Raw genomic sequence first — 26,656 nt, forward strand, 5'->3', positions numbered from 1 at the left:
ACCATCAGTAGTAAGCACAGGTGGTCCAAGTTGCTGCTCCCTTGGTGAGATTTTAGGTCTTCTAATATCTTTTGACTCTCAGTCTACTTGAACTGAATTTCTCAGTTGAGTCACCTCTGTAAATTCAACAAAAGCACTAGGTTACTGTCTGCAAATATGAAAGAAGAAAAGAACATTTCACAGACTCTCATTTAGTAATTTTCTCATAAGCTTGTTCAAAACGAAGTTGAGTCTTTAGAGAGACAGAACTATGCAATGGCAACAGTATAAGGATCTTCAGATTATAAAAATCAGAATTTTAATCCCAGCTTTCTGACCAATAATCTTGCCATTTTACACAGTACATAACTTTCCTGAGCCTTGATTTTTTTCATGTGTACAAAATGGGATTATAAAAGCAACTTTTTATGTTGGTTGTTCAGATTCAAAATTGCATACACACACAAACACATGTACACAAACATAATTAGTGTATAATGACTTCATTAAAACAACATGTCTGTCCTCGGGAACAGCAAAACTATCTACTCACTGATTTCCTCACTTTGTCTGCCCAATAAACTGCCATAGTCATCTGCGTATAGCAGAGACCCTTGTTTGAGTTTGAGGTACCTTGGTTACGTCTGGAAACTTAATACAGCATAGCCATCAAGATTATTCTAGGGGTTATGTCATGAGGGAATGTTATGGGCCAAATTGTGTCTCTTCAAAATTCATATATTGACGTTCTGACCCCCAGTACCTCAGAATATGATTGTATTTGGAGACAGGGTTTTTAAAGAGGTAATTAAGGTAGAATGAGATCATATGGGTGGACCCTAATCCAATATGACTGGTATCCTTATAAGAAGAGATTAGAACACAGACTCAACAGACAGAAGGACTACCACTTGAGGACACAGAAGGAAGGTGGCCATCAGCTTCCAAGGAGAGAAGCCCCCAAAGAAATCAAACCTGCTGACATCTTGAGCTTAGACTTCTAGCCCCCAGAACTGTAAAATAAATTTCTGTTGTTTAAGCCACTCAGTCTGTGGTATTTTGTTATGGCAATCTCTGCAAACTAATACAACTGTATGTTGAAGCCAAGAGATTTGGTTTAAGGTTGATAACTCATCATCTGAAGGGAGGGAGGATTCTCAGTACATACAGCCTGGTGCTTATAACTCAGACTGATCCTGCCAGATTCTCATAGAATTATGACCAATGCTTATTGAGTACATAAAAATTAAAAATTTTTTTTGCCACATTTTGTGCCAACAGGTGACAGCTCTAATACAAGTAGCAGACCCAGAAGTAGAACTTGGGACACCAGATGGATCCCATGTCGTAGGATAAAGGAATACAAGAACATGACTAGAGTAGGGGTGAAATTGAGAAACTTCAAAATAGGAAACAAAATGGATGGCAAGTATTTTATTTGTAGATTTTCAATGAATTTGTTAGTTCTAGTATCCCAGAGAGCATGATTACATATAATTATAGCTTATATTGAAGATGCATTACTATCTAACATAAAACTTGAGTTAGTCAAAGAGCATGTCTATAGAGTGGGTAATGAGGGACACTGAAGTTATTAAAACGTATCTGTAGCCAATTTGGCAATTATTTGATTTTGATTTAGCTATCAATCCAGAATATATTTAGAAATAAATGATCCTAATAATTTTACATTGATGAACAGCCCGATGAAATGAAGTTGTCAAATATTGGCATTATTCCCCATTCATGAAAAGCTAGAAATGGCCTTTTTAATGAGCACTATGTTTGTTTGGAAAAACACAAGGTCTGTGAAGCCAAGTAAACAGCATGAGGCTATCGGGTACAATAAAATATAAACAAAGAAGCGAGGCTAATCACGCACAAATTTGTGAATTAAGAAGTTTTCTCATTTTAAATGCTCGAGCTGTCTTTCCTCTTCTATTGCCATTTTGGTAATGTTTGACTTCCATTCACCAATGCCCAATGCCCAAATATTGTTCAGTTTTCATTCATGCTGTTTTTCATTTATTCATTCAACAAGTGGTTATGGAGCCCTTTATTTGTGTCAGTCGCTCTCATAGTTCTAAGGTCTAGGGGTTTTGAAATAGCACAGAGAGAATCTCTGTGAGCATAGAGCTAAACTGGACTTTGCTAAGACTAGAGCATGCCAGACTCATTTCTGTCTCAGGGCATTTATATTAATTGATGTTTCCCTTTGGACCTCTCTCTCCTCACATCTTCACATCTTGGTTTTCATTTTCCAGGTCTCTCCCTATATTATTTTTAGAATACTCCAATGGGTAAGGATGCTAGAGGCCTTAGGACCATACCGTCAGGTCTCCCAGGAGAAAAGGATGAGTTTCACGGTCAGAATTATAGTTTCAGGATTTAGAAGACCCTATGAAATAAAACTGATCTCAACAAAAGTAGCTGCTCCCTAATCTCCATTTCTGCTATTTATTATGACTCAGTTACTTCCCCAACTCTCCTCCCATTCCTGCAGGTGTTACTGGAGGCCTTCAGAGTATAGACTCGGATCAAAGCGTTGGACTCAACTAGCTACATGATCTCCCTGTACCTCAGTTTGCCACTTCTGTAGGATTTGGAAGGATCCTATAATACTTGTAGGATTGTTGTGATAATGGAATGAGATGGTATATGAAATGATCTTCCTAGCATCTGGTTACAGCTGTCCATGCTATAATTATAAGTGTCAATGTACTTTGCTTTTGCTTCCCTTGTATTTTCTGTTCATTAGCAGCCACTTCTGCTTCAATTGCAGATTTTACTTGCTATCTTCTCAGTACAGTTTTAGCCTTCTGCCCACCCCCATCTTGCCCTAGTTGCCTTTATTAATGCCTCAAAGAGATGATCTTGATTTAATCACCATCACGCATGTTTGGCCAAACTTTAATGACAGATGGAGCCGGTCCTCGCCTCCCCACTCTACTCCTGGCCTCAGGGCAGCTGTGACTCAGCAGCAAAGAAACACGGCCTCCTTCATCAAGGGTACTTCAGGCACTGAGACCCTCACAGGCTTCTCTCCAGGGCATCCACCACTCATGAATGAAACACCTTACCAGAAATCTAAATGAAGTTTCCAAGTGCTGGTTCCTATTACTTGTTGGAGATACTCCTGAAAGAGATGTCCGAAAACTAAGGAAAAGAAAAAATAAGTAAATAGAAAATGATATTGAAATAAAACAAAACAGGAAGTCTGCTTTTTTTTTTTTCCTCCCAGAAAAAGTAAGTTGTTTCCACAGCTGGAGGCTAAAAAGAGCTGCATTATCTATAGCCCATTAAATGGAGATCAGTCCTTAATATTTTACTCATGTACACACTTCATTTTGATGCAATTTTCCTGTATAACCAGCCAGAATCATTTGCAGGATATTTAACAAAAATGATGGAAATACTCAGCTGCATCTGTTCATCATTTGGCTAGCCATATTTTTGCATAAATTTAACATGGGCGTAAGCCACCACCATTATTTTCCTCATCCTTTTACTTCACTGTTCAAATCTGCAAGCCAAAATTTATTATTATTCAGGTAGCCAATCACATTACCATCCCGCAATCAAGTCAAAAGCAGCACAGCAAAATTGAGGAGATGCTGTTTGCTAAAACTGCAGGCGCGTACAATACCTCCATGAGGCAACAACCGGTGGTTGTTGCAATGATAAACAGCTTTAATAATGAAAATAGACTCTTGGTTTTACCTACACATATGCAGTTTAATTTTCTTCTTCCTTATTAGAATCCTCACTAGCTCTCCTCCTCCACCCTGCCCCCACTTATAAGAATGAGTTGGCAAACACCACAACAGTTCTATTCATTCTCAGTTTAATATACACTTTCTCATATACACAAAGGGGTGAAATGGTTTCTAAAAACATTGGCTGGTAATGATGACAGTAGAATCTAATTCCCTGAGGTGCTCACTTAATACTTATCTCTCTGCTGGAGAGTGTAATAAGGTTGTCAGGATTATTGAAGTTGACAGAGCACCAAGCTCAGATTAATTACATCATAGAATTCAGAAGGAATTAGAAAAAGCAACAATACTGCTTCTGGCAAGTGCATATATTTTTTTATGGTTCTCTAAGGACTCTCAGTATAATATAATACAAATGAGTGAAGGGTGGCTAATGTAATTGATTTGTAGGTTTTGTGATACATGTTCTGAAAGATCAGTTATTCTGAAAGTAAGAAATTACCACCACAAATTCAAAGAAAATACTCAGAGTGGAATGTCTTAAATAAGGGAGGAGTAATTGAAGGGTAAGTGAAGGGTACTAATATATATGAGTCTCCTATTAAGTTCCAGAAAATTTGTATTCACTGCAATATTTAATCCTTACAAACAGGGTAAATAGGTATTGTCCTTTAAAAATGGAAACTGAAGCTGAAATACTTTCCCAAAATCTCATATCTAGTGGGTGGTCAAGTAGCATTTGAATTTATTACCCAGATTTCAATCTCTTTCTTCTTCAACATAGGTAGTACCAAGGCACAGCTCTTGAAAAATTGCCATGTGAGATGAAGAAAAATTTACATAGGAAAAACTCATACGATATTAATAAATAAATACATATTGAATGCCTTTTTTAAACAATGCTAAGGACTTATTTATTTATTTGATTAAAATACAAGAAGCTTTAGAATTCAGTGAGTCACTCTTAATTAGCTTTTAAAATCTAAAATATTTAAAAAATCATACAGGGCAGCCTACACCACTACACTCATCAAAAACTGGGTACATACCACTGGTGCAGGTTGTAAACCTAAAATACACCAGGATAAAGAATGAAACACAATGAAAAAAGTTTCTGGGCAGCTAAAACAGATATTACAAAGCAATTGCTCCTCAGTTCACACAACAGACTTGCAACCAGGTGTTCTATGGGACTATTCCTATTGTCTAGATCGAGAGGGATTGACTGAGGCTGCAAAGTTGAGGGCAAAGGGTAAAAAGCGCAGCGCGGCACTCTAAAGAGGGCTCACCCGTTCCAGACAACTTACTAAGATAAGAGGTGGCCAAGCTGGTCATTATCAGTACCTGTGCAAAGTCTGCAGGTGGGGAAAAAGAAGCCTAGAGATTTATTAGAGATAGAAGCTGCTATGGCATTTCCTCCCCTCCCTTTCCCAGGGAGGCAGGCTCCTCCTCCACACTTTAAAAAAGTGAGGGACGCCTCTAAGATGACTCATAGAGTTTGGAGTTGTCAGCCATGAAAGAGACACAGCTGAGCTGCAGAAACTTGTAGGGAAAGAATGAACATGTTGAGAAAATACTTCTAAGTATGTGTTTGGAAGGGAAGAAAAAATCAGGTATCTGACCTTCTCTAGAAAAAGTCTCAACTCAAAACCTGGCTGAATGAACCTATAATGGAAGACAGGGCAAGTGGAAGGGCAAAAGTGTTAGCAGATCTGAACTTCCCCTGTTTTGTGGAACAAGCATTTGTAAGTTTTCCAGTGGCCCAGAAGGAAACTCTGGAGGGCACCCAAGAATGCTTCCCAGGGCAAGGGAAGTTCCCCTTATCTATAAAGCCAGGGCATGGGGGTGATGTGAGATCTTCTAGGAAATAAATCCCCCACAAAAAGAAATGGTGTTGGAATTCAAAGAAGTTGCTAATATGGTGTAGGAAATATGTCAAATATGGCCACCTGCCAAAACCACAGAGAGAGAGAGAGAGAGAGAAACACAATAGGAAATTGTTGGATAGGGATGAGAGAAGAGGCATTTGGAATAGAGCAAACTAAAAGACCAAATTCCAGCCCCCCACACCCACCCCTTCCTCTCTGCTGGGCCTATAGCATACGGTCAGACCTCAGAGGGTGAGAAGGGAAAGCTTTACATTGAATGCAAAATTAAAATATTGATTTACATTGGATCAGATATTTTAATATCTGAAAATGACCCCTAAATTAGAGTATATCCCCAAAATGCCCCCCAAGGGCAGAAAGGGGACTTTAAGAGGCTGTGATTAAGGCAATGAGAAGACTAAAGCTGTGTCTATACCAGCCCATTGCATAAATCGGTTGCACATGCACAGAAGAGCCCCCTTGGGCTTACAGGGACAGAATATTTACTCTAACTTTGCAAAGAAATGTATCGTTTCTGCAGTATTTATCATTTTTTCGAATATGGCTACGTTAGCCAACAGGGGAATGGTTGTTCCTAGCTGGTATGTTAGCAACAGTGAGCAGCAATAGCTGCCCCCCTCAGAGCAGGGAAGAAAACAGCAACGCTGGAAGAGGCCGACTCAAGACTGCAGAATCAGATCAGTAGCCCCCATTTTCCACTGGGGCAGACCTCCCAGCAGCCCCTCTCAAAGCCCACCCTCCTTCCCTGAAACACACACACTCAAGTGGCTTCTGAGAAGGTGATTCAATAGGTCTACAGGAAGCCCCAGAATCTTTAGTGACTCCCAAAGTGATTTTGCCCAGATTTTGCCAATTTTGAAGAAAAACAAATTGTGTTAGAACCCTCCGGTTAATGGTATTAGTAATGATGTTCTTATGTCCCATCTATTTCCAATTTTAGTATCTTATAACCAGGCATAAGAAAAGCATAATACATTTTAAATGATTTCCATTCAAAATTAATTTTAAGAGTTTGCTGCTTATAGATGCATATCTTCAGCTTGTCAGAAAACCCAGTTAGTGGATCAGAATGATGTGTTTCCTATATGTATTAAGTAGCCAAGATTTTCCTGGGTGAATATATTAAGTGCCATATAATGGAGTCATGAAATTAAAACCGGGGAGATTCAAGGTAAGACAGATATGCCGGGCTGGCAGAACGGTTTCAGGAGCTCAGATTTAATTCCTGGGCTTAAAGACTAAGTAAATGAAGACATTTGTAAATGTTAACCAGCACAGAACAGAGTGCAAAACTAATTCAAAGGAGAAGTAATTGCCCATCTAGTCCTGGGGGTGGGTAAAATTATTGTGAAAAAGAATTTTGGACATTTTGCTCTCAGCATGCTCCTGCAAAGGAAGGACAAGCTGAGGAAATGGCTGGGTTTATTTATGAGATTGCTTAAAGGATACATTACACAGAAGATAAACCGGAGAAATTGCATGGTTGTGGTTGCCCATATACAATCAAATGCTCTGCACAATTGATGTATCCAATAAAATCATGAGGTGCTACATAGACTGTACAAAATAGCAGAATGAGGGCATTTTGCTTGGAAGATGTCCAGGAGAGAGTATATGAAATAATTTATTGTATTGCCTAAACCCTGAAATCAGAGATGTCTGAGGAAAAAATAGAGAGAAGAAAAACCACTAATAGCAAATCACGGAAGCCTTAAAGCCCTTACCCACAAGAGGGTTGCAATTTTTGTTCACTGAGGATTCCTGTTTCAGAGTACTTTAGTACACAGTGAATATTCAAAAAGTTGACTGAGGCTGAATATTAGGAAAATCATTCCCTCAACTTCGTAAATTAAACTCAATTCACTAAAACAAGTAGATAAATTGACAACTTAATAAATACATGCGGGGTGAAGTGAGTGCTTGCTTCTTTTTAGGATTCCTTTCCATAACATAGAAAATGAAGGTTATTTAAATGTCCTGAGGCATCACTGCCTTTGTAAGCCAGTGTTATTCACATATAGGTAAAATTAAAGAGAAGATTGGGTGCCTCGTGACTCAGTGGTTAGGCCTCTGCCTTCAGCTCAGGTCATGATCTCAGGGTCCTGGGTTTGAGCTCCGCATCGGGCTCCTTGCTCAGTGGGGAGCCTGTTTCTCCCTCTCCCTCTGCCTGCCGCTCCCCCTGCTTGTGAGTGCTCTCTCTTTGTCAAATAAATAAAATAAAGAGAAGATGAAATTTATTACTATGCCTACTACAGACTTTCACTGGAGCTAACCCATGCAGTCTTTTTATTATTCCTACTTCATCTGTCAAGAAATGATCTTAATTTACTTACTCTGTTGACTCTGTTTGCCCCTTCTGGGTAAATTTTCCTGAAGATTAAAATATCCTAAAAAATCTTCTCTCTGATCCATTTATGTTCCTTTTGATGTGACCTCTTTTGCCTTTTGCCTCATATTATATTTTAGTTCCTTTACACAAATACATATTTAATATTCTCTGTGTCCAGACATAGAGCTGGTTCACCTGCTAGCATTTACTTGGCCATCTGCAAATAGCTTCACGCATATTGTCCCTCTGAGCAGTGTCCAGACATTCCTTCTCCTGCCAAGAGATGTTTATGGCAACATCCCTGTACTTCATCCCTGAAAATAGGCCATAGTTTTAGAAATAGAAGAGCCAATCAGTCCTCCTTGGAGTTTCTTTTCTAGGGAAATTCAAACTCCAAAACATCCAGAGCTTCACAACTGGCTCAGATTCTGCTTCATTCTTAGTGCCCACAGTTCTTTCTACACACTCTGTGATGGTGGTGATTGTTTTCATTCCTCGCTGCTTGGAGCCCAACCAGGAAGACACTCCAACTCATTTTAGGTTAAAAACCACCTAAGATCCTATTCCATGGGTGGGTCATAATTCATATTTCCAGGTCTAAACAGGGGAGCAGGCGGTTGACTCTAGCGCTTTCAGACATTGGTATTAAAACACCATTGCTGCACTCAACATTTCTGTAGACATCATTGCATACATGTTCTTATATATGTATTAAATAAATTCCTAAAACTGCAATATGATTTTAAACGTTAAAAAATTAAAGAATAAGGTTCAGTTAAAAAATTAAAGAGTGATGTGTCATTTACTTCCATTTTTCTCAATTACCCTAAAAATAACATATTTTGAGACTCTATTTTCCAACACTTTTTCTCATATTGTTCTCTACCTACTGTTCCACTTATCATTTATAAAATTGTATTGGAATAGTTTATATTCTTCTCTATTCGTTCTTCTGGACCAGTGCTGTCCAGTAGTACTCTCTGAAGATGGAAATATTCATATGATGCCCAGTAAGAGAGGCACTAGCCACATAAAGCTACTAAACACTTGAAGTAAATATGTCTAGTGTAATAGAGGAACTGAACTTTAAATTTTATTTAATACTAACTAATTTAAATTTAAAATGTGTTTGGTGGCTCCCTTTTGGACAGCACAGTTCTACTCTTTGGGTCCTTGAGGGTAGCAACTTTGTCTTTCATTTCTTTATGACCAACACCTAAAATAGCACAGTCTGGAATCTGCTGTGGTAACACATCAACCTCAATGTATCAGTATTTTTATATTACAAAGTATATTTCTTGCTCATCATACATGTCCAGTGTGAATTGGTGGGAGCTGTGATCCCTACCATTATTCAAAGTCCCAGGCTAATGGAAATTCCAACACCTTGTAGCTGCATTTGGAATACAAGACCTCTGAGCTTCCCATAGTGTGATCAAGCGTGCATGGAAATTTAAACCCCCTCTTCTATGCTTTGCTAAAAACCTACTGGTTAGGACAAATCACACAGATTCCCTTGAATACCAGGTGGTAGGGAAAAGTGGGGTAATATGTTACTATTAAATGATGACTAATTATCTCAGCCACATAAAGTGTCTGGCACATAATACTCTATGAATGCTGCTTGAATGCTGAATAAGGGAATATTGTGATTGACAGACAGGAGAAGAGCATTGCAGAGAAATGAAAAAGCAATGACACTGAAGTGGGAAAGTAAAAAGAGCCTATTCTGTGAAAATTGGTAAGTATAAATTTGAGGCAGATAGATAAAAATGGTGGATGCTAGGTCAAGAAGTTTAAAATAGACTTGGAAAATAACCACGAATGGATGGTGTGCTCTGGGTCATCAAATCATCAGACCTTTAAAAACATTTTTAAATTAAGCTTGATATTACATTAGAAAGGAAGAGGGCCTTCTTTTTCCAAGACAGCAAAATAGAGAATATGGATGAAAATTTAAGAGAAATTTTGAGAGATCCAACAAATGTGTGAGTGAAGATGGAAAACTATGAGTGGCACAACAACTAACATATTGTCCCATATAATATTCCAGACACTGTCTAGACACTTTACATCTATTGATTCATTAAACCCCACAAGAAACGTATGTGATATATACTATAAACTCTCCCCGGCTTAGGGATGAGGAAACTAAAGTTTTAACAGAGCAGTTAAGGAATTTACCACAAGTCGTATAGCACGTAAGTGGTGATTTCTTTGGTCTATAAAGCAAAAGGTATGGAATCTACTAAGAAAAGAATGAGGATTTGCAGAACTGTAGAAAATGCCTGAAGAGTCACCCTAAGGAATATAATAAGTCAGTAAGCCCTCTTAGGTTTAGTAAGAGCTATGTCGTGTCACTCCAATTTTCTACCACGAAATCAGTAATTGGGTAAAGCTATTCAACAAAGATAAAAGGAAATCCTAAGCAAAAATATAGCTGAGGTAACTATTGTTTTGTTCAGCTGGGGTTGATTCCTTGTAGAAATTTCAATGCCCCATCTCTCTGGCTACTTTTTACTTACAACTTAAGTGAGGAGAAACTCCACAGGAGAATGCATCAGAGGTAACAATATATCCAGGCCTTATTTACTTTTGTTGACTAGTTGCTCTAATTGGTTGCTATTTTTAGCAGTGTTGATTTTAAAAAGTTGATGGGGAAAGAAATTGGCTTATTTAGATGTCAAGCCATTTATTTGTATCTTACTTGTCAGTATGTGGGGTTCAAAAACTATTTGTTCACCATTGTCATGCATATGTGGAAGTTGAGGGTGTGTTCCATATATGAAAGTGCATAAATTCTGCTATTTTTAAGATCAAATGTATTTTCCCTTTTAATTATTGCTAATATTTATTCATATCAGTTTTTATAAAAAAAACATTTCTGAGGCAAATAAAGTGCTAGTTACAGGAAAGATACAGGCCCTTGGTCATACCATTTTGTTGCTCTACAAAATCAGTGAGGACTCAGGAAAAAAAAACCCCATCTCTGGCAGTGCAAACTCATGGTTGCACATCGATTATTTGCCAGGTGGCTACCGCTGAGAACAAATGACATCTGTAGAAAATCAAATAAGGCAAGGCAACAACTTTGAAAGTGCCATCTGAGTTTTCATTCATTTCCTAATGTCATGCTTTTCAAATTGCATCACATTCTCATTTCTGCTCTCTGTTGTTACTTTGGAAAGAGAAAGCAAAAATTAAACTACATTTTGAAATGTGACCTCAATTAAGAAAAGAAGTTGTCATTGTCCTTGTGGTAAGCATCACTATTTATCAATGTATTTGATTCTATTTAGGGAGGCACTAAAGAAAGATATGTTCAGGAACATTCAAGGGTCTTTGTTGCTCCCACAGGGAGAGTTCTCTCCCATTTTCTGTAGTCTTCACAATGTCCACGAACCTCATAAATGTATATGCAAATGAAAAAAATGAATACGTGCATTTTTTCTGCAAGAGGACCTATCATGCTAAGATATTGTTTCTAAAATCAGCTAAGATTACTTGCTATCTTTAAACAAAATTATTTTCTTACTCTTCTATCCCATTTTCCCCTTCCATAAGCAGATTAAGCTCAAGGAAAATGGTTACCCACAGTGGTCAGTCTATTTTTAGGAGAACCAACAGAAACCCTTGATTAACTAGGAAATTTCCGGTTACATTCCATCATATCTACCTGATACTTGAGAACCTGGAAAATTACCCAATAGGGCATTAATTATCACAAGGAGACACTGATTTTCAAGACTTGCTTTTAAAAGATTCATGTTCAGAAAAAATCGAAATCATGTTCACAGTTCACATATTTGTGTGTGTTGAGTGGTCTGGGGAGGCAAATCTGGAAGATGGGAAGGAAGAAAGCTGGAAGAAAAAAATATGGGTAGAGGGGGACAGGGAGAGATACAGTTGCATAGTTTTACTAAGGGAAGACACAATGTAGAATAAATTTTTACAGAGCGATTAATATATATTTTAATATATTTATTGAGGTATAATTTACATACAAAATCGTCATTCTTTTTAAGGGTACAGTTGATGAGTTTTGACAAATGTGTGTAGTAGTGTAACTACCAACACAATCAAAATATAATACATTTATCTTCATCACCCAAAAAATTTCCCTCATGTCCCTTATCTGCCCATACCCAGGCCCTGGCAAAAATGATTCATTTTTTTTAAGATTTTATTTTTAAGTAATCTGTATACCCAACGTGGGGCTCAAACCTACAATCCCAAGATCAGGAGTCGCATATTCCACTGACTGAGCCAACCAGGTGCCCCAGAAATGATTCACTTTCTGATTTACTATATTGCCTTTTCAAAATGTCACATGAAGGGAACCATACAGTGTCTAGTCCTTTTTGTCTGACTATGTTACTGTTAACATAATGCCTTTGCAATTCATCCATGTTATAAGATGTATTAGCAGCCCATTCCTTTTTTCGCTGAGTATTATTCTATTGTATGAATTCTCCACAGCGTGTCGACCCGTTTTTCAGTTGATAGACATCTGAGTTGTTTCCAGTTTGGGTCTATTATGAATACAACTGCTTGAACCACTCACTGAGTACAGGTCTTTTTATGGACATTTGTTTTCATTTCTATGAGGTAAATACATATCTACGATAGAATTCCTGGGTCTCCACTATATGTTTAACTTTATAGGTAACTCTGAAACTCTTTTCCAAAATAGCTTACCATTTTGCATCCCCAACAGTGATGGTTAGCATCCTAGTATCTTTCCTAACATTTGGTATTGTCCGTTGTTGTTGTTTTTTTTTTTAAGCCATTTTAATGGATTTGCAGTGGTAACTTATTAACTGCCATTTTAATCTGCATTTCATATTAAGTAATAATGTTGAGCATCTTTATATTATTTATTGACCTAATTATTTTTTTGTGAAGAACCTGCCCAGTTTTTTTGCTTATTTGTCAAATTGTTGTCTTTTTACTATCGAATTGTAAGAGGTTTTTAAAATACACATATTTCAGATACAAGTTCCTTATTCAGTATTTGTTTTACAAATATTTTTTCCTAGACTTCTTAGAAACAATTCAGAAAAAGAAGAAAAAAGGGAAGGAGTTAACTTACTGATTTCCAGGTTTGCTATAAAGCTATAATAATCAAAAGGGTATAACATTGGTATAAGGTTGAACATATAGAACAATGGAACTAACTAGGAACTATTATAAATTTACACTTATAAAACAACTTTACATACATCATCTTTTATCTAATTTAACCCTCAATTTTTCTTTTCACAGCAGGAGTATATTATACATCTTTGTAATTCTTCAACCATCAAAATGAACAAAATTTCCATAGGTTGTGTTTCATTGTCTCATAAGATAAACTTTTTTTTTTGAGTATTTTTATTTTCCTTTTATTGTGAAACTTCCACTTAGCCATAATGCACATTCCCCTTCTGACTTGTTGTAACAGACGTCATATATTGTTAGGCTTCTATAAATTTCTTATTCTAAACAGCCTTTATCTCCAAGACTGTGTCCCTTTTTAACCTAACTATAATTGTTCTACAGTCCACATAATATTACCGTAGAGTTCTTGGTGAAGTACATTCAAGGCTCTTCAACCTCATACTCAGGAAGAGAAATTGGGCAGAACTTTCACTGTACCCAGGTAAGCCTAAACGAATATCTGTTTTAACCCTCCTCTTAAATTTTCCTTCCTAAAGTAGTCTAAGAAGTCCAGGAATTCAATCGGGGGTGGGGGGAAATTCCAGCCATAAATTTCCCCTTTGTGATTCCTTCCTATTGGACACAAGATCTCTTGTTATAATCCTGGAAATGCCTACCATCTAAAATGAAGCCAGGTCTGTTTAAGGAAAACTCTCTGGTTTGCAGGTCCTCCTGCCTCTAGCAAAGACAAAAGGCATTCCTCCTTAGTCAATCTTTGCTGACAAGGGCTCTGCACTAGGATTTGAGACTAGAACCTCACTCGAGTACTTCACTTGGGCAGGTGGTGTCCAAATTTTCCCAGAAACTTAACCGGAAATAAACTCCTATGTTAACAAATTCCACATAATCCCCTAGCACTGTCTTCATACCTATAATATTTATAGCCTTGGGAAATTGAAATAGTGTTAGAGAAAGAACCCTGAGGACTTTGAGTGCACAGAGGGCCTGGCAAATTGTGGGGTTCTCAGTCAAGAGTGAGGGCTTGAGGCACCTGGGTGGCTCAGTCCTTAAGTGTCTGCCTTCAGCTCAGGTCATGATCCCAGGGTCCTGGGATCGAGTACCGCATCGGGCTCACTGCTCCGCGGGAAGCCTGCTTCTCCCTCTCCCACTCCCCCTGCTTGTGTTCCCTCTCTCACTGTGTCTCTCTCTGTCAAATAAATAAATAAAATCTTAAAAAAAAAAAAAAGAGTGAGGGCTCAAGTAGCAACTGAAAAGGCAAGCGGAGGAGATATTTATGGCCTCTCTTTACCACTTGACTCTAGCCAAAGGCAACGCAGCTGCAACACAGATTTTGTAGAAAAATTCAATGAAGCAGTGGCATAAGACAAAAGAAATATTGTTTCAGTAATAAAATTCTTCACTAACTGATAAAGTTGTCTCTAGCTTTTCTGTGAATCCTGGTGAAACCAAGGTGTATTGAAAAATGCATTACTTCTAGCTTTCTCACCCTACTTTTCCCATCCGTACTCATTTTTCAACCAGGCAATCACTTCATTCATCCTCTCAGTATACATTTATTGAGTTCCAGGTACAATTTTTTGCCTCTGAAATACTGAAATTAGAAGAAACTCCCTCAAGGTGTTCACAATTGCTTTAGAGACAAGTGGACAGAAAGACCTGGTCTAGTGTGAAAATGAATAGCACGGAGTGTTTGGGGAGTGCAGAGGAGAGATTGAATTACAGACACAAAAACCTACATCCAATAGTGCAAATTCCTATGTTGGAACTCAAGACGCAACTTTTCAAGACAGCCTTTGTTCAACCCTATCTTCTAAGAAGAGCCCTTAGTCACGTATTTGGGAAACCCAGTTTTTGTGGACTTCAAATTTTGGAAGGTGGTGATGGGACAGTAAGAACTCTCCTGGCTACCTCTTGCAGAATTTAGGAATATTATTATATACAGGGTTTGCAATTACTATCTCCGGTGCCCTTATACTAAGTACTGGACGAAATTATCAAACCCACAAAACTCTGTCTCCTAAGAAATAAATAATTTCAAGAATGAGAACAACTAAAAGAAGCCGTGAATCTCTACATGTTTCACAAAAAAGTATATTCAAAATAATTTTAATTTTATTATTAAAAGTAAAATGTATACAATATAATGGAGAATTTGCTCTGGACTATTTCACCAAGTTGCTTAAATTTAGATATTAATTGTGAATAAGGTTATTAATAATGACCTAAGGTATCTCTTGGTGATGAAAAAATATATTTGAAATTAGGCAATACCTTAATCATATTTAAAAAGTTCTTTCTTACTGATTAAATCAATGTAGATTAAGAGGGATATTACTCTTAATGTGCTTTCCATGAATATGAAAAGATCCTAGAAATACAAGACATTCATAAAAATTAGTAAATGTTCTGAGGATCTAGTCAATAATACCCATCCCCAATTTAATCAAAGATTCTAAGATTTGTTTTTTTTAATAACTTGAATGTTTAGAAATGGAAAGTTCTATACAACCAAATTTTTACTTTCAGGACCCTGACTTTTAATCTCCGTTATTATTTATATATTTTTATTTCACAATAAAAAATTTGGTTTTGAACTATGCTAATTTCTGAACTGAATCTTTCACATGACAATTTATACTATAAGATGCTACCAAATAATATTCACAAATCACACATTTAATCTAGGATTAAGTCTCTGTTTTAATCAAAAGCATAAATATCTCCTGTTCTCAAAAGATCCAAGTCCCATTTTCTTAAACTTGCTTCCCAGGTCTTCATGATTTGGACCCAAACCCCTTTAAGAGCTCTGTCTCTTATGAATACTTCGTGTACTACACTCTCCAGAAAAATAGAACATCTTATTATTCCCCAAGTATAGTATGAATTTTCTTCCCCTGTGCTCTTGACTTTGTCTTTTCTTAAGTATTTTATCAATACCTGTCTATTAAAATCCTACCAATTTTTTAATCTAAAAAAATGTTTTTACTTTTCAATGATTGCATAAGTATCTTTAGACAGGAATCATTTTATAAAATACTCTTACTATGCTCATTTTAATACATGGTTTAATATTCTAAGTAGTTTGTGGATCAGTGAAAGAAGAAAATGTTTTTTTCTAACATAGGAATTTAATTTGAAATCTGCTACCATTTAGCAGATCAGTTAAGAATGTGTTCTGGAGTAAAAGTAAATGGGTTTGTATTTTGGGTCCATCACTTTCTAACTGTCTTTGGAAAGTTATTTTTCTGTGCTCCAGTTGTCCATCTTGAAATGGGTTTAACACCAATCCAGACCTCATAGGGTTGGTGTAAAAATTAAATTAATGAGTGCAGTTAGCATGCTTAGTAGAGGGTCAGCATATTTTAAACAATGAATAAAACTTAATGAATGATTAAGTGGAAGATAAAATACTTGTAAATAAGTTTTCCTGAGCATGTTCTACTTTTAGGTATATATGGGGCCTTTGCTTAAATTATTTTCTGTTAGTCAAAACCATTATCACATTATCAACCCAATTTGACTAAGAATCAGATTTTTAAGTCTCCCTTACAGCCTGCCAGCCATGAACTCGAGCAGTTAACAAGGGGCCCTCCAAACGGGCTCTTGGTGGAGGTCAAGAACTGGCTCCTGTCCAAATGTGATCCTCAGAAGGAGGTGGAGCTCCAAAGCTAGATAGAGGGACTCACAGGCCTCAGTATCAGGCCCGACTTCCAGAAGGTTCTGAAAGATAGAATTATCTTGTGCACACTCATGAATAAGCTGCAGCCGGGCTCAGTCCCCAAGATCAACTGCTCCATGCAGAACTGGCATCAGCTGGAAGACCTGTCCACCTTCATCAAGGCCATGGTCAACTACAGCATGAACTCCATGGACCTAGGGTGTCTTTTCTTGCCCTGACCGCGAAGACCAAGACAAAGGGGCTGCAGCGTGGCTTGAAGATCGATGTCAAATACAGAAGCAAGAACACAACTTCGATGATGCCACCATGCAGGCGGGCCAGTGCTCACTGGGCTCCAGATGGGCACCAACACATGTGCCAGCCAGTTGAGCATGATGACTTATGGCACAAGAAGGCATCTATACGACCCCAAGAATCGTGTCCTGCTACCCATGGACCACTCAACCATCGGCCTCCAGATAGTCACGAACAAGAGTGCCAGGCAGATGGGCATGACGGCACATCTACGATACCAGGCTGGGGACTGACAAGTGTGACAACTCCTCATGTCCCTGCAGATGGGCTACACACAGGGAGCCAACCACAGTGGCCAGGTCTTTGGCTCGGGCCGGCAGATGTATGACCCCAAGTACTGCCCTCAAGGCCCAGTGGCAGATGGGGCTTCAGTGGCTGCAGGTGACTGCCCAGGCCTGGGGAAGGCCCCAGAGTGCACCCCCTACCACTAGGAGGAGGCACACTACTAGGCAGGCGCCTGAGCCGGGTGTCTCCCCACTTCACCCTGTGTGCTTTTTGGGTTCTGTTTTTGTCTTGTTTTTCTCCTTTTCTCCTTGTCTGAGTGGTGCCAGTTGAGGGTCTGTGAGGAAGGGATAAAGGCACATGCAGAAGCGTGTGGCGCGGGGGTTCCCGCCAGGGCACATCCAGGCAGCAAATTTCCCAGCAGGATTAGGGCTGAGCCGTGGGGGTTTGGGGGAAGAAACCTGGGCAGGGAGGGAACGGACCCCAAATGGTTTCCGGTTGCTTCTCCCTCTCTTCCATTTTCTCTGCCGATCAGTTTGTGGTTTCTGTACCCACAGAAGTTTCAGGAAGTTTTAATGAAAGAAAAATAATTCTTTGCAGGAGAGTGGTAGGTGGATGCTAGAAGGGGATGCTGGGAAGGAAGTAGGTCCCCTGCGAGAGGGCCAGGCCACAGTCCAGAAATATTTTAGGTCTTGGGAGGAACTGGATTTTGCCAGCACTCTCAGACCACCCCCTGCAAGGGCCTAGTGGAGAAACTGAGGCCCAGATAGGACAACAGAGTTCTAAGTGGTTGAGGAAAAGCCACCCCCTTTCCCGTATGTGTCCCCATTCCTCTGCCAAGTACTGCACAAGGATCCCCACCCGGAGGTCCTCCCTGGGGACTGGCCCCCATCCAGGAGTCCTGGGACCAAGAGATAATGTGAAATGTCAACTGTGGACCAAAGGCAATAAAAACCTCCTTAGGAAGAGAAAACCAAAAGGCTCCCTTGCAAAGTCCTCTATAATAATTACTTGAGCTATGAATTTTGAACCCATTTCAACAGTTTGATTCCAAATTACTGCTCTAAAATAAGCTCTGTATATGGTCCTGTATCAATGGTTTCCAGGTTTTCACTCTATTTCTACTTCCCTACCCCATCCATCACTCCTGCCAAAATTGTCTCTTATGACGCAGGAGTGAGCATTTGTGGGATTTCTGCAGGTGAAGCACAATGATAATCCCTTGGATTACTCAAAAACCTGTGGATATTAGGCTTTTCCCAATTGACCAGAAAATGCTATTAATGTAAAGCAATAACATAAAGGTTAAAAGAAAAAATAGTAAGCCCACATATATACACACACAAAAACTAAACAAGAATACTTATGAAACATTTAATATTAACATTAATGCAAATTAATAACACAGAAACTTGGAGCAAGATATGAAATCCTTCTCAAAGCAGGTATAAATCAGTTTCTCAACACAATGTCTTGCTTTCTTAATCTTACTCATTTTCTAAATGCTGTAACTTAACTTCTAAGTTTTTTTTTTAAATGGTACATTTGTCTTATAAGAGACTTTTTGTAAGCCTCCATCCATTTTTCATGCATCTATACATTAATGAGGATTATAGTATCCATGGCAAAGACTAGATTTCTTATGGTGAATTACAAATAAATATATGTGGGATAAGCTTTAAAATTTAATCAAATATTTGTGACCTCTGTCCTCAGAACAGAAGTTATAATATAATGACAGGTTACCGCAGTTCACTGCAACTTGAATAATCAAGATATCTGATTTATCATAGTGGATTTCTGCTTAATTAATATTAAAATATCAGTAGTTTCAGAATAAGATGGTATTTCAAGTAAGGATACACTCATAGTCTATGGTCTGAAACATCTTGTTGAAACCTCTTGTCTCTAGTTAGGAATGATGCAGAGATGGCTAAAATGAGCAAGCAGATTTGCAAAGCATGAACATAGTCACATAATGATGAATTTTCTCTCTTCTAATTGTAGAAAAGTCCATATCTTTGGTTAGTATAGAATTCAAAATATCACCTCTATATCCTGGATTTGTTTATATCCACATATCTTCATCTTCAAATATTTTCCATGTAGGTCAATGAGAATTTTTTCTTTCCTTTCTGTTTTTTTTTCTTTTTTTCTTTTTCTTTTATTTTTGCATGTGTATGTTTGTATGTATACAGAAGGCATGACATTGCCCATATTATAAGCCAAGTCAATGAAAATATTCATAAAAAGCATGAAATTGGCAACTTGAATAAATTTTTTTAAAATGAGGAGTATTTGGGCTGGGTTACTGTACCTTCTTATTCAGTGACCTTCTATATATCATATCATATATGACATCGTCATAAGTAAATATACTGACCCTCTACTCAGAGCTTGGTTTCTGGTTACTTGCACATTCAGTTATATTCCAAAGGATGACAGAATATTCTTCATTAAATAATACTCTCCAAGATAGATATCATGTCTAGGCAAATGTGCATTTGAAAATGCTGTAGTGTTAATGATTTCTTTTGAGAATGAGTAATTATGTGTCACCATTTTGGCCAGAAAGATAATTTTGCTTTTCACTTCTAGGCAGAATGCTAAGATACTAGGCAGAATGCTAAGATATCAGCTTATTAAATTCCACAGTAGAAAATGTACCTTGCATTTTCAGAGAGAAGGAAGTTTCCTGTCTTCAAATGAGACTTCACACTTCCCTTCCAAATTAGATTTTAACTTACAGTTGTGTTAAAGTTTTCCTAACAAAAATCATTTAATTTTTCATTTTTTCTACTTTCTCAATTATTTTGCACTGAGATTTCTTGAAAGGCATCAAAAGATTGAACATGGGACCGCATATATTAGCAAGATCAGCTTACCTCTCTGGTAGGGATAGGCTGTCAGGCAGATCTTAGACTGTATACAGTGAAGTATGTGTGTATGTGTGGGTTTGCACGTGCTCTCGTGCACATGAACACAGACATACACCTGTTTTTTTAACTGACTAATATTTGCCAAAAGTCACCAAAATATTTAACTGCAGGTTACAAATCCAGCTGAAATACAAAGTATCCTTATTCCAATTGAGAGTTATATTTTGAAGAATAAAGAAAAACATCCAGCATTTCCTCAAATTATTAATTAAACAAAACAACATCATATAAAGCATTTTAAGTGAATAGCACACAGATCAAAATATGAATAAATTAATTTATAAGCTTGTGTCATGCTTAATATTAGGAGACATTTGGGGAAAAAAACATTGTTACTAAAAAAATAAAAGTTATACAAGGTAACAAAGCAAAAAATAACAATCTAATGATCCTTGAATGCCCAAGGGTGGGTGATGATCAGCTTACATGCTATGTATTTGAGATGGTCTAGTGGATTGCTAGGAGGCTTTTCTCTTTGTCATTTCCAACAAAGAATAAATTCCACAGACAGTGTCATCAATATCACTACTAAAAACTTCCCCTATCAGCAATCTGATCTTGTTGCTATTGCTACTGCAATTTACCTTTTATGCCTCATTACTTTATTTAGAAAATGAACACATGCAGTTTAACCTTTGGAGAAAGGGACTATGTCATTTTCAAGTTAGTAAGAGCTGGTAAATGTATCTCAAACCTGAGAAAGATGGACTATGAAAGTTGAGAGTAAAGCTGGGCATGGGCTGAGACCCTGAGAGGAGAGTCACACCACTGGAATGGAAGTAGTTAAGGAAGGAACTGAGAGCTCCATTCAGCTCAGATTTTAAAGGCACATTTTAAAAGATTTTTTTAAAGTAAGGCTGAATTGAAGACTTGTAGAGTGTTAAATATTTCTTAAACTAGGCAGATTAAACTAGTGGTGAAATACATGAATTCTGGAGTTAATTCCCTGGGTTGGCATCTTAGCTTTGCCTTTTGCTACTTTGTCTTAAGCAAGTAAGCAAACTCTTGAGTCTAGTTTGCTGATCTTCAAATCAGGGCTAATATTAGAGCTTTTCCTTTGTATTATTGTGAAGATATAGGAGAAGTAAACACAGTCTGGCAAACAGTGCACAATAAATGTTACTACAATTTTTAAAAATATATTTTAACTTTTTGTTATTTTTAAAGGGTTGTAGAGAAGTTAATGTTGCCAAAGGAAAATTGTACCAGACAAGGAAGACTTTTTGCAAGACTGTTGCAATAGGGGAGAGAGATTTAATTAAGTTCTGAAACATAAGGCAGACAGTGTTTAAGAGCTGGGTGAGCAAGTGGAACAGTACTAACCAGTGTTAAGCAGGGAGTTTGGTCAGTGTGATTTGGCCATCTGTGTTTTATTCTCCCCACTAAGACTAGAAAATAGGGGTACTATCTTTCTTAATGATTAAATTTCAAAGGGATGGCTCCCCGGGTCCTTGAGAAAGATATTCCTGGGTTGTAAAACTGGCAAGAAGCTTGGATAAGATTTACATCTCAAAGGGACAAAGGAAGAATTTACAGTTGCAAGTTTTCTAAGGTAAAAACTCTAAGAAAAGGGAGGTCAGGGGCCAAGAGTCAAGAAAAAAACTGTCTAAAGTTTAGTCAGGCTGAGAACATTAAGGTCATTTTGGTCAATAGTAACTAGTGATCAAATGACAAAGTACCACTTTTCAATCTCGTATTTTGTACCTTTTTCTTTCTCAGGAATAATGACATACTACCATTTTCAGTCTGAGGAAACACTATTCAGATGGAATTGAATCCCAAGATGAGTGCAGAATTTTAGGTCTGCTCCTAGCTGTTCTAAATGAAATGTAAGTTTTCTAGTTTGGAGAATTTGAATCCCAGGACACTGAAAAAAATGCATGGGAAGTTATTATCACCTACTGCAATATTTTTGTAATTATGTGGAATGTGAAGATTAGAGATTTAAAAAGAAGAGTCATGTCTTTCAGGAAGGTAGAGAAGTTAGATCCAAGACTAGTGATATTTAACCAGGGATATATTTATATTTAACCGGGGGAAAACTCAAGAATTAATTTTCTAATATCACTGTGTGTGTGTGTGTGTGTGTGTGTGTGTGTGTGTGTATACTTGGAGTGGAGAAACCTGGTAAACCCTAGATCAGTTCATAAATTGCTGAGACTTATATAGATAAAAACCTGATAGATGAGAGGAATCATCCAGGGATCTCAAACTCAAATGCTTTTAGGGGCCACACCAGAAACATAAAAGGTGAAGCTGTAACAGTAAATCAATATGGAGTACAGAGACCAATGGAAAGTTGAGAATGCATGTCCCTCCTAAAGCCACTGATTTCTTTTTTAATCTTTGAGGTCCAAAAACTATATGTCAATTATGAATTCCAACTATAAGTTTGGCATCCCTGATTATAATCTGGATTTTGTCAAGGATTTTACCAATGTCTATCAAAATATTATGTGGCCATCAGTGGAGAAATTCAGACTTGGAATAAAGTTAGGAGAATTCATAATTGGTGGAATACTGCATCAAAAAAGATTACTGAATAATAAAGCATATCTGATTATATGTCCAAAAGTGCCTCTTCAAAAATCTTAATCATTTGGAAGACATCATTTCTGAAGAAACATCAAACAATTTGGGTAGGATAAAATGATCATATCAAGTTTAAATGATGGAGTAAGCCTAAGAAGAAATTGGGATAAAAATGGAGTCCTGATATTGGGTCTAAAAATGAACTGACAAGTACAAAATTAGAAGCTACAGTTTGGCTGTACAGTTTGGCTACAGTATGGAAAACCAGGAATGAGGATTCATAGTTGCTGGTAAGCTTGATAAAAATCAATAGTATAGGCTGTTATCTCAAATGTAAGTAGTCATCCTTACACAATTGTATAAGCATAAGTAACAAAACAAAAATCAACTTACTAATTACTTGTGAAAGAAGAACACTGACCTTGGAATCATAATTATGTATGAATATCAATTCTGCTACTTCCATTAATCAAATAGCTTAATCAAATGTGAAATGGGAATAAAACATATCACTGACTTTTTGTGATTAGTAAATGACATAAAACCCAAAGCATTTGTTACTCTGTCCCTGACATATCACTGAGTTTCAATAAATTAGTTTTTTTCACAGAGAAATTATATATTATAATCCCCACATTAGATAATTGAGGCTGAAGGAGGTACCCAAAATTTGAGATCTACTAATTAGAATAGCCAGAACTAGAACTTGGATCTCAAACTCCTGGCTTCTGTTCCTTCCACATCACCATACATTTTCACTCATGAGGAAAAATAAAGTAAATAAAAAGGAATGAAGCTGATCGAAGAGGTAAAAAATATACTTTGTTACTAGCATAGATCACTAAGTCAATCCTTCTCTATTGAGGAGAGTTAGTATCAGCAGAAACCATTGTTTAAAGGATGACTTTCATCTGAAAAATAAATCACAAAAATCATGATTTCTCCTCTGCCAGGTATCTCTTTTTCTTCGTGTGTATTTCACTGTTTATAACTGCAAAATATCATTAAATTGAAAACTGAACCAGCAAATTCCTTTTAATCCTCATTTCCCTTGTTGCTTCACTGATTTACAACAATCTTGGGCATCAATCTGCCTTCCAAAGTAATCCTGTCATAGCTAAAGGATTACATTCTTTTCTATTGAAAAAATTTTAATGCCACTGTGCTAGTTATAGAAGTAAGAACAAGAATAAATGTAATACGGTCCTTACTGTCATTATAAATTCAGTAAAGGTTAGAAAAACAGGAAAGTACATAAATGGATGGGAGAGAGAGATGATAGAAGATTAGATAGAAAGATAGAGATAGATGATAGATAGATGATAGATAGATAGATGATAGCTAGCTAGCTAGCTAGATAGATAGATAGGTAGATAGATGATAGATAGATAGATATAGAGAGAACCATAAGAAAATAGGGGAGAATTAAAGTTACTGGACTAACTATGAAAATGGTTGGAAATAATGTTCCAAACTTTAACACTAACAAGATAGTATGCACAACATTTTTATCTTATTCCTGTGACTCAGAGAGTGGTAATATGTCTTAGAATATTTGATGCCAAGAAATAGCCTTGTGTCATCAAGTGTAAAGTATTAATATCACATAAGGTGAAATCAGGTATTCTACAAGGTAGCGCAATGGAATGAATATGGACTTTAGAGGAAAACAATCCAAGATATTAGTCTTGCTTATGGCACTCATGGGTCATGAGAACCAGAAAAAAGTATATAATTCTCTATCCTCATTGTCTTTATTTATAAAACAGACATGATGTCTATTATATATATATGTATTATAAAAATATATATGCTCTACTTTCCTGATCCACATTTTCTATTGTCTCAATGGCTATCATTTTGGGGGGACATGTTGAGTTCAGATTTTATAACAGTACAAGTTTTTAAATATAATTCATATCAAATTTCATTTTAATTAATAGTATCTTATAAAAGGTCATGGAGGAATTCTTTTTGTTGGCTCCATGTACTTACTTTGTTATATATGGAGTCCCTTGGCAGTGTTTATTTTATAATAAATGAGCTCTTTATCAATGCTTGTGTCACTGAATCCATAAAGGCCCATATTAAATTTCAGGTATTATACTCTTATAAGAATTTCAAATTAGAGCCAACTTGTAGGACTACTGTTTTGCCAGAATTAAAGTTACTGTATATTCACACTTTTTGTTCTAAGATTTATATAGAAATGACACAGAATTATTCCATTAATTGCTATATAATTTTTCAATTTTCCATTTCTTTAATGCCATAAAAAAAAAACGTTAAAAATCCCAGGAAAATTAAGTAAAAAATAAAAAGGAGATGTGCTCATACCCACCACATCCAAGTTAAGTTCTTGCCTCTGGAAGTCATGTCTCAGTGGCATTTGTAGGACAGAAGCTTTCAATATTCATGATATTCATTTGACAAAATGAATTAAAAAGAAGATAAAATGAAGATATGTTATAAGCCTGGAGGCCTTCTGAATGGTGAGACTGCAATCAACTAAATGACTAGTCAAAGAGAAGACAAAAGGAAAAGGAAAGCCTGGTTTACAGCTTGTACTATGTGTTTCCTCTAAGTCTGGCAATAAAGTGAGAATATTGCTTCTGTGCTCATTAATTATTCATCACTAGCTCTTCGAACTTCTGAACACTTTCTGTGGCAGGAACTACAATACACACGGAGTTATTCCTCAAACGCAGATGTTTGCACATCCCCTTTAAGGCTGTAAACACGAATGCCTTCTGTCCAACAGGAATCAGCTGAGCTCCGATTTATTAAAGGTAGTGAATTCCTCCATATACTGAAAACAGCAAAAAATATCAGGTCTGCTAAATTAGTAGGGATAAAATATATATATCACCACTTGTGGAAAAAGGTACAAAGATACTATAGGGAGGGTGGACAATGTAAAAATGTGTTTGTCTATTGGAGAAATGAAATAAAGACAGATAAAAGAAAACAACATGGATGGAACTAGAGGGTATTATGCTAAGCGAAATAAGTCAATCAGAGAAAGACAAGTATCATATGATCTCACTGATATGAAGAATTTGAGAAATAAGACAGCGGAGCACAGGGGAAGGGAGGGAAAAATGAAACAAGATGAAACTGGAGAGGGAGACAAACCGTAAGAGACTCTTAATCTCAGGAAACAAACTGAGGGTTGCTGGAGTGGTGGGGGTGGGAGGGATGGGGTGGCTGGGTGATGGACATCGGGGAGGGTATGTGCTATGGTGAGCGCTGTGAATTGTGTAAGACTGATGAATCACAGACCTGTACCCCTGAAACAAATAATACATTATGTGTTAATAAAAAAATAAATTAAAAATAAAACTAAAAAAAAATGTATCCTCGTACTTATATTGCAATGTAACTCAAACTACTACTCCTTTGACTTATTACATTAGACTGATTTCCACCAATTACACAGTCAGAGTTAAAACAAAAATCCTTTGTACCAAGAGTTAAAAGACAGATTCTCTAAGAGAATTTTGTTTTCTTAATAATGAAAGATTCCTGAATGCAATGTACAGTTACCAGCATAATAGCAATTGCCTCTTTTCTCTTTCCTTCAAAATTTCTCCATAACACTTTACTTTCTTCCTCAATACTTGCATCTTTTCATCACTCCTTCTCCTACTGCCAATTGCTTTTGCCCCCAGATCTTTACTAAAACTACCCTCTAAAATAATGATTTTCTAATTTACTGCACATAAAAAGTATAGAGGAAACTTGTTAAAATGCAGATTCTTGGGGTCTATCTTGCCAAATTCCAATTAAGAAGGTGGAAATCGGGGGCAAAGGTAGTGAGGAAGAATTAGGATTCAGCATTTTAAATTTAGGTTACCAATGTTCCAGATAAAATTAACTACAACTTTTCGCAAAATCTACTTTGGTTTTACATTTTT

At 36.9% G+C, this 26,656-nt stretch overlaps 1 pseudogene; it reads left to right on the top strand.

Moving 5' to 3' along the window:
* Positions 1–6,124: 6,124 nt before the first annotated feature.
* Positions 6,125–25,607, top strand: LOC145721368 (calponin-2 pseudogene; annotated as a pseudogene).
* Positions 25,608–26,656: the final 1,049 nt, after the last annotated feature.

Source organism: Leptonychotes weddellii, chromosome 5 (assembly GCF_054177405.1).
Source record: "Leptonychotes weddellii isolate Sample4059 chromosome 5, ASM5417740v2, whole genome shotgun sequence".
Classification (NCBI taxonomy): Eukaryota; Metazoa; Chordata; class Mammalia; order Carnivora; family Phocidae; genus Leptonychotes; species Leptonychotes weddellii.